The sequence below is a fragment of the Ictidomys tridecemlineatus genome, chromosome 7, assembly GCF_052094955.1.
Source record: "Ictidomys tridecemlineatus isolate mIctTri1 chromosome 7, mIctTri1.hap1, whole genome shotgun sequence".
In the NCBI taxonomy this organism is placed as follows: Eukaryota; Metazoa; Chordata; class Mammalia; order Rodentia; family Sciuridae; genus Ictidomys; species Ictidomys tridecemlineatus.
Genome location: NC_135483.1, coordinates 48,481,879 through 48,499,931, shown reverse-complemented (window position 1 = coordinate 48,499,931; position 18,053 = coordinate 48,481,879). Strand labels below are relative to the sequence as shown.

The window sequence follows — 18,053 nt, the reverse complement described above, 5'->3', positions numbered from 1 at the left end:
AACTAAAAATAAATATTTTTTGAAAAAGACTTGAACAAAATAGGATTTTTTTTTTAATTCTTAAAAATCCTATTGTTGATGTATTTTGGAAATTCAGGGGACATTTTTGAGAATGGTTTATGTGTGTAAAATTAAAAGACTTGAAAATGCATTCTTAGTTTTAGTGAGTAGAAATGGTTAACAATTTTAATTGTAATGTTGAAGAATCATTAGTTTGTGGCACTCACTTGTTTACAAGTTCCCAAACGATGAATATATTATTTGTATTAATTTTGAAAGATATTATTTTTGCATTATTTCATGAATCTTTTAGTGTATTTATTGAATAAATATTTCTTGAAAACTTTTTTATCATTCTTGTGTCATGAATATTGCATAATGTATGAGTGTAGAGTTTATGGTACAGAAGGGACAGATGATAATAAGTTTTATGAGAAGTAAAAATAAAGTTGAGGGTTGGGTTAAAATGATATCTTACATTCTAATTCTGAGAATTAATTTCTCTATGTAATTCTAACTGTACTTATGAGGAAGTGAATAAAGTCAAACTAGCTTTTAAAGATAATATGTAGAAATGCCTCAAATTTAGAGAGTATTAAACAGTATGCATAGTCTTTGGGGTTAAAGTGACTTAATATCTTTGAATAAAACTTATGATTCACTAGAACTTAATGAGGAAATATGAGTGCTGAATTTCATTATCTCTCATTATTTGGTATTTCAGAGGTAAACATATAAGTATTCCCCATGTAGATGTGAGCCAAGAAAATAGGATCTTGAGAGTGAGTATAAAAGTGGATGAAGGTATATTTGGGGAATCAATTGCTTTTGAGCAGATTTAGGGACTGATATTAGAAATTTAGTTGCTATAAAACATTGAATTAGGGGAGAAGTTCTCATTATTTTTAAACATTGATTTGAAACTATTACTTTTGTCCCTAAAAGACTTGACATACTAAATTTAAGTAAGTGTTACTGTCAGACAGATTTTCTGTTTTTGATACCCCTGAAGGGGGAATAGGAGTTTAATAGTTATATACCATTCCTCTGTAATAATATACTTTACCATGCCTCATTGTGACTCTTGTAGCTGGTTCGTCTTCTTTGCTACTTTAAATTTTAAAATGTATAGTGTTGTGCTTAGGTTTTTGGTGCTTTCTGATTTACAGAGTTATAGTATCCTGTGTACCTTCAGTTTACATGGATGCATATACACTTTTGGTTCAATTTTGGTAGAAACAAAGGTCTAGAATTTCAGACAGTGTTTCACCAAGGGATATTTTGTCATCTAACATTGGCAGGAAAACTAGGTGGTTGGACTTATTTAGAGACTACATAAAAGATAGAAAGTCATGTGTGCATGTTCTGTGATCTACCGAAAATATTTTCAAAACCAATTTTAAATACCTTTCAGGATGACTTGAGAATGTTCCCACCCTCATTTATATACTCTTCAGCTTCAGTTGTATTTTGGAGACTGTTTTGCTTGCAGAGATGTAACATTTTCAACTGGCAAAATATCTCTTTTATTTAAGTTTAAAATGTTACAGTTATTTCTTAGTATTTTAACCACACATCTAAGTGTTAGCTTTCAAGTACAAATAAGAGTTTTTTTTTTATAACATATTATTTGTAGGTGAAAACCATGTGAAACATATGACATAAAAAGACCATTACGTGGGAAGAAAGTAGAGATAGCAGTATCCTGAGTAGTTGTAAATTGATTATTTCCAATGACATAACAAATTAATATTATTTGCGGAAAGGCACATATGCATGAGAAGTACTCTTGTGACATTTGCTGTTCTTCACTCAGGTGATTTGGGTTTCTTCCTATGCGGAGGGTGCATGGTGCTGTGAATCTTATCTAGAAATGATAAGTTGTACTTGCAGATCTTCCTGGACATATGAATGGATCCTCCTTGTACTTGCAGGTCTTCCTTTTAAGTCCTGTGGAGTTGTCAGGATATCTAATGTGCTGAAAACTCAGAACCTTTGGTTTCCTGTTCTTGTTTTTTTTCTGTGGAGTGAATATAGAATTTTAGAAAGTACTTGAAGAGAATGCAAATTTACCCAGGAGATTATTCTAAGTTAATCATAGTAGAACTTTTGGAATGCTTTAATTGCATTCAGTCATCAGTTAAGCAGAGGTGTATGCCCTCTTCATTATTTGTGGTTATTGTAAAAGTTGTTGCTACACAATGGGGACATCTGTAGAAATTTATATGGAATAATTTTTTTGTCTCATTATATGTATTTATGTTTCCCCCCTAATTTTTCTAGTAATTTATTTTTAAGTAAATATAAATAAATTACTGGTCTACAAAATGCTGGTTTGTGAATGGTTAGAAATGACAAAAATGGGTCACTCCACATAGATTTCTTGAGAAGCAATAAACTATATAGTATGCTTATGCATTTTTAGTCTTCTTTTTATTATTTGCTTCTTAAAAATAAAGACTTTTTGATTCAGTTATTCACTAATTTATTCATCCAATTTATTCATTAACACTACTGACACTGTTAATCACTGATACTATGGGTGAATAAAACATTACCCCCTACTTAAAAGGCTCATGATCTCCAGGAAAAAATCTATGAGAGTAAAGTCTGGCTGCTTACAGATTCAATAAACATTCCTAAAGATGAATTGTTTTTGTTTATAAAATGTGAAGTTTTAGGGTTTGGTTGTGTGGTGTCCCCCCAAAACTGACATGTGAAACAATGCAAGAAGGTTCAGAGGAGAAATGATTGAGTTGTGAGAGTCTTAACCCAATCAGTGAATTAATCCCCTGGTAAGGATTAACTGAGTGGTAACTAAAGTGGTAGGGTATGGCTGGAGGAAGTGAGAATTGGGGGCGTGGTTTTGGAGTATGTATTTGTACATTGGAGTGGAGTCTCTCAGTCTCTGCTTCCTGACCATCATGTGAACTGCTTCCCTCTGCCACACTCTCCTGCCATGATGTTCAGCCTCACTGGGAGTGCCTCGGGAATGGAACTGGTTGTATATGGATTGAGACCTCTGAAACCATGAACCCTTAAACTTTTTCTCCTCTATAATTGTTCTGGTCAGATCTTTTAGTCACAGCAGTGAAAAAGCTGACTAAAATAATGAGTGGATGTATACATGTGTGAATACATGTATGTTTTTACAGTTATAATGTTTTGGACCTTTGGCATTCTAACTTAATTGCCTATAATTTGAAAAGTAATCATCACAGATGAATGATATTAATTTTTTATAATTTAATAATTCTAAATGAGAACACAAAAAGGTAGTGTAGAGATACTTTCAGTAGTTCGCTCAATAGAGCAAATGTCAGAATTATCTTTTGACAGGTAGAATTCCAGCTCAAATAAATAAATTAGCAAGAGGAAGAGCTCAAAAATATATATCCTTTTCTCTTTTCCTTAAATATGTGGAGATTTTGATGATTTGAAAACTACAAGTAGTGTTATGTGATTGTGTGTGTGTGGGGGGGGTGGGTATTGGAGATCAAATCCTAGGCTTTTTGCAAATGCAGGCTCTCTACCACTGAGCTTCATCCCAAGCCCTTTTTATTTTATTTTGAGAAAGGTTCTCACTGCATTGCTCAAGCTGGCCTCCAGCTTGTTATTTTTATGTCTCAACCTCCCAAGTAGCTGGAATTAGAGGTGAGGGTCACAGTACTTGGCTTTGTGTGATTATGTTAAGGCTAAAAAAATGGGAAAAAAAGATATTTTTTCTTCTTTACAAAGATCACCCATATTTTGACTCAAATCTGTTTTATGTTGAATGCATATTATACTGGCATATGTTGTTATTGCCTACGGGTTCTGTCAGAATACTTTTACATATTTCTGATCAATGTCAGTTTTTTTGACATCAAATAATTCTGCTATTTGTTTATCTGTTTGTTTGTGTTTTCTTTTTGTTTGTTTTAAGAAAAATGTTGTCTCACCATACTTGTTCCTCAAAGCACCACTGTGATACTTTGCTCCATTATAATATTTGGTGAATTCCTAAATGTATCATTTTTGTACATGCCATATGTTCTAGGGCTGCCTCCAATTTCTTTATAAAGCTTGTGTGGGTATTTCTGTAGTTATTTCCAAAAATAATTCACTCTGAAGACATAATTTCAGTAATCAAAGTGAGTGTTCAGTATTATCAAGTTTAGAAAACAATATATAACACTTATTTGAATTATTATTCTGGGAAAGGCACAGTATGTTTATTTTTTTTCTCACAAATGTCCTTGGAGATTTATTGTTTTTACTCCTGTTTTGTAGATGATAGACTAGAGGCTCAGAGACATTGAGTTACTTGCGTAAGATGAGAGGGCTAGTAAGCAGCAGAATTGAAACTTAAGGTGTGTGACTCTGAAAGCCTCTAACTCTCACCTGTTAGATTTCTCTTGTCTCATTTTATATGCCAGGATTTGATTATTTACAAAATTGGCCTTTTCATTTTACACTGCTTGTTATTTTTTATGCCAAATAAAACACATACAGATACTTGCAGATGTCTTCAAATCTATTGACCACAAGTAATGTTTTCAAAATGCATGTACTTAAGTGGATGATGATCCATAATAGTGTGGGGAGGGGGAGATGAAGGGACTCTGGATTGTGCAGAGGGAATTGAGGGGAGGGGAATGGGGAGTGGGGATGAGAAGGACAGAGGAATGAGGTGGACATTATTACCCCATATACTTGTGTGATTACACTACCAGAGTGACTCTGCACCATGTTCAGCCAGAGGAAGAAGTTGTGCTCCGTTTGTGTACAGTGTGTCAAAATGCATTCTGTTGTCATGTATGACTAATTAGAACAAATTAAAATTGGTAGCTAGGACAACAAAAAATTTCTCACTGTTCTGGCGGCAGAAAGCTCAAGATCAAGGTGTTGGAGGGTTTGGTTCTTATGAAGGCTCTCTCTCTGGTTCGCTGATGACTACATTTTTCCATGACTTCACTTGGTCTTTCTTCTGTGTTCCTCCATGATGTCCCAATCAGTGAAAGATAGCATATTGGATTAGAGCCCACCCATATGACCTTGTTTTACTTTCATTACTTCTTTAAAGGTTGTGACTCTAAATGCAGTTTTATTTGGAGGTACAGGGGAGGGGGGCTGGTCCTTCAACATATGACTTCTGGGGACACAGTTCAGTTCATAATAAATATTAACTATTCTAAGCACTCTGGGAAATACTAGAACAGATCACAGTTTATTCTTTCATGGAGTTTAGAGTGCTACAGGAGCCTGGGTCAAACAGCCATGGCATGCATTTATGTGTAACCTGGAGCTTGATCCAGCCTTCCTGGTGGTATCTCAAGCCAGGTGATGTCATCTGAACAGCTGCGAAAGTGTTCTCAGAAGCTGTTCATTATAAGTGGGCACTTTTCTTATTAGAAAATGTAATTACTTCATCAAGGCTATGTACATGAGACACTGGAAAAACAGTTCAATGAGAGAATATCATTAAGGTCTGAAATAATGCTAAAAGTAAATTCAATTATAAAATAGTATGAATTCAATTTTTAAGTAAGGAGTTTAAGGTGACAGTAGATAGGAATTGTGGGCAAAAAGGAGCTTGTGGTGGGGTGTTTCACCTTGAGGAATGCTGATGGCTAGTGAGTGAATCAATGGAAGGCAGACAACAAGGAAGTCAGTGCCGCAGTCCCGCTGCAGCAAAATAACCAGGGGGTGACGAACAACTTGTGTACATTGATACAGCAGGAGTGGGAGCCGTTTATTGTAGGACAGGAGGCATATATATATACATTCCACACCGCTTATCTTAATTAACATAAACTAGATGCATCAGTCAACCAATAAGAAATCTCCACACTTAATAGCTCACTGGAGTTACTTCACAAACCACTCCCTCTGGCATTTTGCCAGGTGCCATCCTGACTTGTTTAGAGATCCTAACATTTCTCTGGCAAAATGCCAGGCGCCATCCTGACTTGTTTACAGACTCTGACAATGAGTCTGAAGGTTCTGTAATTCTATGGAAGTTGAGGCAAAGAGGGTCATCAAAAAAGTCTCTGCCTCTGAATAGACATGCAGATGGTTGACAAGCATAAGAAGAAATGCTTAATGTCACTTTTCATCTGTGAAATGCAGATCAAAACCAGAGAGAGACATCTCATACCTATTAGGATGGCTGTGATCAAAAAGACAAAAGAGAGCAGATGCTGATGAGGATGTGGAGAAAAAGGAATCTTTGCACAATGTTGGTGGAAGGTAAATGGGAACAGTCATTATGCAAAACAGAATGGCAACCTATCAGTAATGCCTACCCTTCCTGCCTGCACCTCAATTTCCCCATCTCTAGAAATGGTGCTTTTTCTCTATCTGATTAATAAAACAATTTACACGAGGAAACAGTTTAGTTAGTCTTATTCAACTGCATTGCTATTTTTATTTCTTATTTAAACCTTTAAATTAAAAAAAAACATTGAAACACTTAAATTCAAAAAAAGAGGCTTGAAACTGTGCTTTTATAATATAAAAATATTCTCTAACTTGGAGACCTCTGTGAGTAGCAACCCGGTCTAAATGCAAGCCGTACTGTCTGGCAGCCCAGGGTAAAACAGATAAATATAAAGGAAGGAGGCCATTTGGCTGGAAGATCGTACTGGCTTCATGAAATTCCCATTAATGCCGTGCTTTCATCTTGAGTTGGAGAGGCTTGTGTGTGTGTGTGTGCACACACTTTGATGTGCAGAAATAGAAGTAACAGTAAATTAAAACTTTAAAAAAGATCTAGCTGACAAATATTGCAAATATATCCTGCTCTCAGACCCCACCCCTCAAAAAAATTTCAACATATGTAGGATAAAACTGTTCTTTTCAGGAGGGATTGTCTTGTTAATCTTCCCTGGCATCCAGTGGATGAATGGGAAGTTTTCTCAAGGTCACCACTACTGGCTGAACAGCTGCTTGTTCTTTGTGAGCTGCTTTCAGTGGCCATTTTGTGGCCCCAGTTATAAACTCTATGAAAAGCTTTCTGGTTTTAGTGTGGTAAACAGTACAAGTTTTGAATGAGTCAGACATAGGCTCTCTGAATGCTAACCTCTAAAAACCTCCTTTTGTCATCTGGGAATAGGGATGGCGACATATGACTCTAATGGTTGCTGGGAGAATCACCTTTTATAAACCGAGCCACCACAGGACAATGTGTTTAGTAACTGATGGTTTTTTTGTTGTTGTTACTCAGTGGCCTTTACATTACAGTACACAGGAGAGTTTTAAAAAATGCAGTAGCCTCAGACTCAGATTCACCTGAGTCCAGCATGGAGCTTGGAAATCTGCCTACTGGAAGTTTCTCAGTTTATTTTAAGGTGCTGTTGGGATAGGAAACAATGCTATAATACCAATAGCTAGATCAGAACCACGACAGATTTAGCATTTTGGGGTAGTGTTCCTTTTTACCTCTCCACTTCAGTGTGTGTATACACTGTATGTGTGTTCCAACATAGTGGCTGCTTCTGAATAGGTAGGTAATATTTTTTTGTATAATATGTTGTTCCTTTGTATTATTTGTCATCTCATGGCACTTCTCTTTAATTGACTACAAATAACATAGTGTTATTGTGATTAATGTTGGTACTTTCCTCATAGAGAATTTACCCAATGGCAAAACCAGTTATCAAAGAGGATGTGTGACTCATCATTGGAATAAGTCTATATCACTGAAGCCAACATTGGATTGATAGTGTACACTTCAGGATGGACATTCTGATACATTTTTCAAATTAATATCATTTTATATGTCATCTAGTATTATAGCCTCAGAATTATACCAGATTAATAATAAATACACATATATCTATGTGTATGTCCAGTATAATTATATATATATATATGTTTGTATTTTTCCAGTTATTGAAAATACAGAATCACTGTATTGACAGATGTTTTTAATAAGTCAATACATTGTTTTAACAAATCAATAAAATACAGATTTCTAAAAATGGATTTTCTTTTATAGTGGTTTATCTTGGGCCTCACATGCTGTCATATGTTCTGTTCTACCACTGAGCCACACTCAAACTTTTTAAAACAGATGTGTTTGTAAAGCAGTAGCCTTATATCACCACAGGACTTAAGAGTGTTGGTACCAGGCAGAGCTGCTTCTCTTTCTCAATTAGTGGATCAAAAGAAACCAAAAAAAAAAAAACCCTTATTTTTTTATGCAATGTAAAAAACATCTGCCCAGGCACATATTCAGCAGTCCAAATAAAAGTGAAGAATAGATTACCTGCTGTTCTGGATCATTCCCTCTGTCAGAGCAGAAAATTGAAGAATGTTCTTCATGTACTATGTTTTGGATTTTATTTGCAGAATCCATGTTGTAAGGACATGAGTTACTGAAAGTTTACATTTTATTTTCATAAGTTTAATGTTTTCAGTGAGGTCTTATACCATTCATGCTTGTATGAAAGGCAGATGTACATGGATTGTTCATTTCACTGTTTCTAGAAATTGAATCATTAGTACCAGGATCATACCAACTGATGAACATTAGGTTTTCTGCACCTAAAATGTGCTAGGCACTGACATGAATGCCTAGTATAATCTCTGTGTTGTTTCTCTAAATCTACTGAATAATAAGTAGTTTTATACAATGTTTAAGTGTTTATTTCTTTCTTAATTTTTTTTATCACATTATGATTACTAGTAAAAAATAGTACCAATTCCTAAATGCCAGCTGTGTGCAGGTATTCTGTAATTGTTGCCTCTAGTATTTACACAGTCCCTAAGGGTGGATTTTATATGATCTATATTTTACATATAATAGTACTGAAATATTTCCTCACTTGCTCATGTCTCTCAGAAAGAATTTTGAAAATATATCTGGCTTTATTCCAAACCTCTTTCTTGCATACCGTACCACATCATCACAAATTCTGCCTCAGGATTGTTGTTACCTAAAGATCATAAGAATTAGAGTTCCAATCAGAGTTCCCAGAGCCCCTCAGTTAATTCTCTAACAACTGATCTTGATTTGAAATGCATAGCTACTAGCTTTCCAGTCACAACTTGGACAGGGGCCTAGAATGGTCTATTGAGTGTTTGGTTGTATAAATGACTGCAGCAACTTGCCTGTCTTCTCCATCAAGCTACTGAATAGTAATGTAATTAGATCCAGCCCTTAGATTTTGCTTCCTCTTATGATGTTTTTTATCATTTGGTGATTAGATTACAATGTCAATGATTAGCACGCATAGTTTCCCCAACCTAAGCAATAGGAAACTCTCTGTTACATGTTTGAAGATGACTGCTGGGTTAATACACTAACTGCTTGTACCTTGATCCAAAATTATATACTGATGAATGGGAATGAATTCCATGAAATTCAGGGAGCTGCTTTGTTGGCTGACACCAAGATATGTTGTGATTTGATATGTCTGTCTATACTATTTGCACTCAATTATAACCACATAAAATATATTTAGAATTGTGGAAGAGCAAATACATGGAGTTGGAAACACCATCTCTAGGGAAGGAATAGATAGAGACATCATCATCATCATAGTAATAATATAAAAAAAAAACATTAGGAACAGCAGCAAAACATTGTCAAAATTTTGTTTTTCACTTTTCTGTGCTTGAGCAATATTTTACCCACATTTCATATGTTATATCACCTTTAAAGTTCACAATAACCAATAAAGAAGTTGAGGCATAGGGAAGGTAAGTCGAAGTAGAAAATCTAGGATTGCAATTTAAGCTGTTCTATTCCAGATTCTGTATTCTTAGCCATTATACATTCTGCCTTTTAGAAAGCCTTATATGGAAGAAAATACAATTGAGTATAAAGTGCAGATTTGATTTACATGAGGATTTATAGCACAAAGGTTAATAATTGTGAATATGCATTTTGTTAAAACATATTTTCTATGAATTACATAGTGTTTTCTGACAAATGGAAACAATATATCTTGCATTGTATGTGTTTTAAAGCAATGGACATTTTATTCTAGCTTTCTTCCCTGCAATAAATTATATTATCATCTTTTATTTCTTTATATTTTGTATTTTCAAAACTATTTCCAATAGTTGATGCAATCCCCACAACTATTTCGTGTTTTCTAGGAAGGTGTGATTTTCTAATCTTTTTTAAAATATCAATCACAGACACATGTAATAAGCACAAAACCACCAGCAAATGAATCTGAAGCTTAAAATAAGAACACACATTGATTTCTGAAGACAAAAAAGCTATTGCATCATCTAAATTCTGATGAAGTAGTTTCAGGCTTCAAGAAATAAGACTTTGGTAGCAATATCTGGGGCTATTAATGAGGTACATACAGTAGCATAGTAAAGTAAAGCATGTGAGCACTGTACAATTAGAAATCATCCCATATAAAAATAAGGCTGCTCATCTCAGTATTTTACTAAGAGTATACCCTATGAATTTATGAATATGAACTTGAAAAGCTCAATATCTCTTAATCTTGTTTTTTTTCAATTATTGTTGAGCATTTTGAAACAAGCTGTGTTACTGGCAATTTTTATTGTAAAGTGTTTCATAAGATATAGGTATGTAACAGATGATTTAAGTGGAAAATAAGTAATATATAAAGTTCTCTGTTTTCATACATGTTCCAAATTAGAATTTCTTAACACTTGGAATTATTCTTTATAATATGAATTGTCAGTGTTCTCTTTTTCTTACTTTCTGGATTATGCTCATGGTATAGAGATATAATCATCTTAATTGTATAAACACAAAAAAATTGTGTAGATAAATAAAAGGTTATTTTATGTTTAAATTAATAATTGTTTTGAAAATACACACCAGTTTCATGTAAAAGATCCTCATTTTTTAGGAATTTAGTTTAGTTAGAATAACCAGATCACCTTCTTCATATAAGGGAAATTAGTATGTGTGTGTCTGTTTTTGGTTCAAGATAAAAGTAATTACTTAGAACACAGACATAAAATATGTGTTAAAAGCAAACTTTCTGCAAGTACCACATTTGTCATTTTCAAAACTAATCTCTGAAATGAATGTAACATATTTTTTATTAATTACATTTTTAGAGGTATAATTACATATATATTCAAAATTGATATACATACGAGCAATTATGTATGTTGTAAATATCAATATCTGTATTAAGATTGCCCTCAACATACCATGTTAGTATAAGAATAGCTTTCTTGTAAATAAAGTATGGGCTTTTCACTGATATTATTGGAAGCTAAATGGAGAAAATGTACAATAGAATTCAATAAAACAATTATGATTGAAGTTCCTCCATTTTTATTTCTAAATTATTAATACTTTGATTTGTTTTGCCTTTAGCTAATTTTTCTTTCTATAACTGTGTACCATTATTATCGATTGCCACAACCTCTACCTAATACTTAAAATCAATTATTTATAGAATATGCTAAATGATGTCATATTATAGTTGTTACCCTTGGGTGGAAAAGATAAGGCAGAGTAATTAGGCAGCATGTAAATCCACTTCAGGTAATGAAAATTGATAAGTTGTGTATAAGGAATTTGTATTGTTTTATATGCATAAAATAGGCAGTAGAATCATGGGTCTGTTTTTATGATCTAACTCCTTTGCAGTAATTAGTAGATTTATGTATACTGGGATGGAATGTGTCTTTATGCCTTATAAAATTTACATAAACTAAAAACATTTTAGTATCTTTATATTTGGTATGAATAAAATCATACATTTACCCTCCCCAAAGTCTTATTTACCTAAATATTTCTAAAATATCAAATAATTTATCTTGCCATTGTTAGCTATGTGATAAATTTTTCAAATATTGTAAGAGGTAATAAATATAATGTACCATAATAGCCATTATATCATTAATATATCTAAGTGAGGGACATGAATATAGCTTATTGGTAGAGAACTTGCCTGGCAGACATGAAGTTCTGCATTAGATCCCTCAGCACAACACACACACACACACACACACACACACACATATAGTGTTAGACTTTGGGTCTGGGAATGTAGCTCAGTGGCAGAGTGTTTGCCTAATATAACTAAATGACAAGAATTATCTGAAAAATTTATATTAAATCATATATTAGCCCTCTTTGATACTACTAAAAACGTGGTCTTTTGGACCATTGTTATTCTTCCAGTGTTTATTTTGAGTCTCTTGGTAGACAGAAAATGAGAATACCATCTAAGTATATTTGTTCCAAGCAACAGAACAATTTTTTCCCTATTGAGTCAGATAGATACTTCAGCCTGTCTTTTTTGCATGTCATATTTTATTTCATTTTACTAGTAGTTTTTACTTTATCAGACCTTGACAGATTGTGGGAAGAGAACGAGAGTCTAACCCTTGATCAAAGTTTAAAAAGTACTGATTTATCTGATTCATAACTCAAAAAGCCCAGTGCTACAAACAAAATATGCTACACATTTTAATATTATCAGTTGTCCTGGAAAAACTGTAATATTTGAGTAAATGTCATGTCCATAATGATTTTTTGACATATGCAAAAACTGGCATTACCATTTGAATAATGAAACATCTGTTGAAATACTTCTCAGTGCTAAAATGGATTCTACTTATAAAGAAAATCTTTTACACATTCCTGTTTATGATAAATAATGTAGATCTTGCATTAAAGATAATATCTAGGAAAAGTGCATATAGTAAATATGGATAAATCTGAATTTTAATTATTTGGAGCAAAATATCCTGGACCAAATTTCTTAACTTACTTTTTCTGCAATTTACAGCTTCATTTTTCTGTCTGTAGCTCATTCCTTTTCTCCTGCTGATTTACTTCCTTCTTTATAACAGTGCCTTGTTAATCTTAAATCCTTGAGCCAGCCAATATATTTTTTCAGTTCTGAGAAGATTGGGTAGAATTTTGAGATTTGGGAGTCATATTAGCAATACTAATTTATTCCCAAAATATACAATGGAAGGCACAGAAGAAAAGAAAAGGAACTTTAAAGAGACTTTAAAAAATGATTATTTTGAAGAACTAATTCATGCACAAAGCAAATCATAGCAAAAAATAGAAAAAAAAAACCCATAAACTAAAGTTTAGGTCTCCCTTTTCATCACTGTATTTGTTCTCTGGGGCACATTATGGCCAGTTACTTTTATGAGAAAACATAAAATTTTCTCAATGTATAGTCCCAGAATTATATTTAAAAGGCAATAATTGCTTCAGTAAATAATGCCACAGGTGTGAGCTTACTGTTTATAAGGTTTATGACTTCCTCCTTTTCACTACTCTTTTGGCTCAGGCTGTTTAACTAATGGCATCCATTGGGAGTGGATTCCAGGATCTCCCTACCAGTATCTGACCATGTTCAAGTGCCTTTCATGAAATGGTATAGTAATTGCATTTAACCTACTCACATCCTTCCATATACTTTAAATCATCTCTAGATTAATTGTAATGCCTAATACAATGTCAATGCTGTGTGAAAAGTGGTTATACTCTGTTGTTTGAGGATAATGAGAAGAGAAAATCTGGGCCCCTTTAGTACAGATGCCATCATTGTAGGCATAACTATATTACACACATCAGCAACAACATATTTCATTTCTTTTTTCAGGTGGTGGGGATTTTTTTTTTCCAGTCTGGGGATTGAACCCAAGGCCTTGTGCATGGATATTTTTGATCCTTCGGTGTCTGAATCCAGGGATGGATATGAGGGCCTACTGTGATTATCCTTGTACACATGAGGAAGCTGAGACTTACGTGTTGAGTTTGCTGAAGTACCAGATTCTGAATGTGAGCCTTGGCAGGTTTGTTTCTAGAGCCTGTGCAGACATTTCTGCAATGATATAATACATGCATTGCTAAAAAATCTAATATTTTTTCTGTAGTATGCACTAATATTTATAAGGCTTTGGAGAAAATAGACTTAGAGTTAAGTCACCATAAGTCCACGTAACTAAATCATTAAGAAACATAATATTATTTTAATAAAAATCTTAGCAGATTCACAAATAAATAAAATTTCTAATAAAGAAATAATAGAGGAAACATTAGGATTTTGAAATGATGAAGGTGGCAGACTGATGGGGTGTAAGGAAGGAATACCACTATGAAATTATGTGGATAAGCAGCCTGCACTTAGTTCAGGGACAAGGGTGAAATCAGCACCTCCAAGGCTCAGTAGCTGAACACAATGTGTCAAAGGAGGAAGGTGAAACAAGGCCTTACCAAAATTCCCTGATGCTTGCTGCTTCCGGCTGTGTTAATAGACTGTGTTCATTTGCTCTGATGAGGTGGCAAAGACTGGGCTGGTGGCAAGAGCAACTATTTACATTATTTATTTAGCAGAAATTTCTAATACAGACTCTTCATGTCTTTGGAAATATTAAGTGTAAACCAGTGCTATGCAAAAGGACTTTCTTCCTTGGAGGAAGTGCCCTGCCTCTGCTGTTTAGTACTGTAGCCGCATATGGCTGATGAACACTTGAAATTTGGCAACTGTGATCAGAAGCTGAATTTTTAATTTCATTCTATTTTAATTTATTTGCATTTTAATGGGAACATATTGCCAGTGGCTATTGCATTGGACATTGCAGGTATAAATGAACTCACTTCCATGATATACTAATGTCATTCTCCTTATCACTGATCTGAATGAGCTAATTCACATTATAGATAGACCCAACTGCTCACATAGCCAGCATGCTCTGTTCCTCTCCTGAGATGAAATTAGAACTAGCCTACATCTATATGCTGCTAGTACATATTGACTTGTAAAATAATAACACAGTAGGTCATGATGCATTAGAACTCTTTTACGTAGAATCCTGCTCATCACTGAACACAGCTTAGCTTTAGAGCTTGTGCAAACTTTCTGTGTCATTATTATGTAAATCTTACCTTCCAAAGGTAAGCTCTTTCAGAACTGTGATCCACTTAATGTGTCCTTGCTTCCCCATAAATAATCTTACTATACAAGCACATAGTGCATTTTAATCTGCTGTGTGAGTTTAGTCTTTAGAAAACACTAAGCCATTTAATGACAGTGTTTTTATTAGAAAAAGGAACTATGATTTCCCAAACACAAATTATTACAAATGCATATTAAAATTAATTTTATAAGCAATATATTAAATATTAAATAAAATTAAAATAAATCATTATCTTCTATGTACATATTAGACTTTCTTAAATACAGTAGCACAATAGGATGACAAAATGTGCAGTTTTAAAGAACTGGAGTATATTTAGTATATTCAGTTTTAAAGAACTGGAGTATATTCAAGGCTAGATCCTATAGTATTAAATTGAGTTAAACTTAATAGCATAGTTATATATTGATTTATCTATTCATATTTATATAATAGCTACACACACACACATTTTTTTGGTACCAGGGATTGAACTCAGGGGTAATCGACCCCAGAGCCACATCCCCAGTTCTATTTTGTATTTTAGAGAAAGACTCTCACTGAGTTGCTTAGTGTCTCTCATTTGCTGAGGCTGGCTTTGAACTTGTGATCCTCCTGCCTCAGCTTCCCGGGCTGCTGGGATTACAGGCATGCATCACTGATCCTGGCAACATCTACATATTTTTAAGACTTGTGAGACTTAGTTCCTGTATAGTGGGAATTTTCATTTGAAAAATAGAGTGTTTGGAAATATTTTATAGTAGGTTATCCTTGGAAATAATTTGTTCCACCACCTGAAATTTGTATGATGATTGCTACCTTTAATATGGTCTTTGTAATAAGGCTGTAAAATGATGGATGAAGATAAAACTGGAGGTCCCTAATAGAATATTCCATCCATTAACTAATTCCAATGTTTAAGCATTGTTTTTATATTGTAAAGAATGTATGTGTGTGTGTAATTTATATATAAAATGTGTATATATATTATTTATATATATTTTTATATATACACATATGGATACATATATATATATGTACATATATATTTGTATTATATAATGGCTAAATAAAGCTAATTAACATATTGACAAATCAAGCTAATTAACACCTTACATTTTTATTTTGTGTGTGTGTGTGGGGGGGTGAGAATATTTAAAATCTTTTAGCAGTTTTCAAGTATACAATGTTTTAAAAAGTTTTATGAACATAAAATATTAGGCTTTTGGAAGAGACCTTCTATGATCTTATTTCACCAAATGTAAAAAGCGTGGGTGAGTGGCAGCTATTTCTTGAAAGTTGATAAGCTAGTCATAAACAACTTATTTAGGCCATTTTTCAAGATGATTGCTAAAATTATGATATAGGGCTTGGGTTTTTGTGGAGAGTATATGGGAGATGAACCCTTTATAATTGAAGAGAAGCTAACCAGGATTTGCTTTGCTATCCCAGTAGAAGTGTCACCCAAGTGATGCCTAACAGAACAGTAGCTTCCTATATATCATTAAATCTAAGATGTCATTTAATGTGAGGTGCACTGTTGTTTTCTTAAGGGAAAATATACTGTCAATTCCACTTTGCATACCATTAGCTGCATACTATAATTTGCTTTCAGACTTGCTAAAATGTGAAAAATATGTGCTTGAACTTGTCTAAAATAGGGTACTTTTTCCCCACAGATTCATCTTGTGCACCACATTTTGTAAATACTACAGACTGATATCAGGAAAGACCATCATGTCCTACAAGTTAGAACTCCAGTGACATTTCACTCCCAGTGGAGAATGTGTCTAACTCCAAGTCTGAAGCTTATCTCAGCAGTCGATTCACTGATCTTCCTTATACCACATGATTTTCAGAGCTCTTAAGGCATCTGATAGCCTTTTGTACATTTGTAGCAGGGTGCTTGATATATTGGTTCGTGCTAAATTGTTATTTCATGAATGAACAAATAAATGAACACTGAAGTAAAGGGCTACTGTTGTAGCCACAATATCAAATGAAGTTTTCCTTTAAAATTCCCTGAGAGTGACTAACAGGATGATTTTCCCACATCTGAATCACAATGAGACATTTTCAAGTTATCCTGAAACCTGAAAAAGTAGTGCACATTGTTGGATAATTTGATGCCAAACTAAAACCTGGAGTCAATTACGATGAATTTAAAAACTATAGGCAAGAATTATGTATATCAAAGTGCATAAATGTATTCTACTGTCATGTATAACTATTTAGAACAAATAAAAAATTAAAAATAAACTATAGGCAGGAAAAGTTCAGATTGTTCATTGATTTTATTTTTTTAAAAAACTTACACAATGATCCAATTACTGATTTATACTCACAATCTATATAAAGTGTAACTTGAAAGTGAAAAGGACACTTCTCTGTGTGTGTGTGCTCATACAACAAAATAAAAAGAAATCATATTTCTTTCAGGGGACCTCGATGAAGATGCACAGGGCCCCATGCATAACTGAGTAGAAAGAAAGAAAAAAGAAATTCTGATATTAAAAAGTATTAAGAAGTAATCATGATATAACTGGGTCAAATGTGGATAGCAGAAACTACAAGGTAATGAAGTAAGGATGCTGGAATTAGAAGATTATTGCTTTCCTCTGTCTAGAAATGTAATGATAACAGAAAACATAGATAGGCAAAACTTTCTCAATTATAGATTATCAACATTATTTATATGCCCAGATTAAATAATACAAATAAAGTGGGGTCCTCTTTTTTTTTGTATTAACAACACTTAACAACTTTTTTAGATACCTGATGTTACTAATCATTTCAAGGTTTTAATAAAGTATCTGGTAGATTTGAGTACTTTTATTCACATAATTGAATAGGGTCAACCAATACTTCCTAACAAGGTAGCTAATGCGTTTGATGATAATATTGATTACCTGTGTCTTAAAAATATACTACTAAGTTATGACATCAGTGCCACTAGTGTTATAAAAATTATGAAATCTTAGATTCCAAGACAAAAATGTTTTTGTACCATATTGATATATTCAATCACTTGTTTTGTCATCCATATAAGTAGGACATAGTTTTGGATGACAGGCTTGATATAACATACCTGATTTTGATTTTGCTGTGAATAAAATCCAGTAATTATAGACATGGTGCAATATGTTATATTTATGTCCCAGATGAACCCACAGCTGGAAAGCAGATAATAT

General features: G+C 33.5%; 1 protein-coding gene and 1 long non-coding RNA gene across 10 annotated transcripts in view; both read left to right on the top strand.

Annotated features, from left to right (window-relative positions):
• Positions 1 to 18,053, top strand: part of Ralyl (RALY RNA binding protein like) — a 622,839-nt gene that overhangs the window by 14,344 nt on the left and 590,442 nt on the right. The window lies entirely within an intron of this gene.
• Positions 13,049 to 17,126, top strand: LOC120892957 (uncharacterized). The gene is made up of 2 exons (XR_005737811.2): positions 13,049 to 13,758; positions 16,542 to 17,126. It is a non-coding gene; the product is annotated as an uncharacterized LOC120892957 (long non-coding RNA).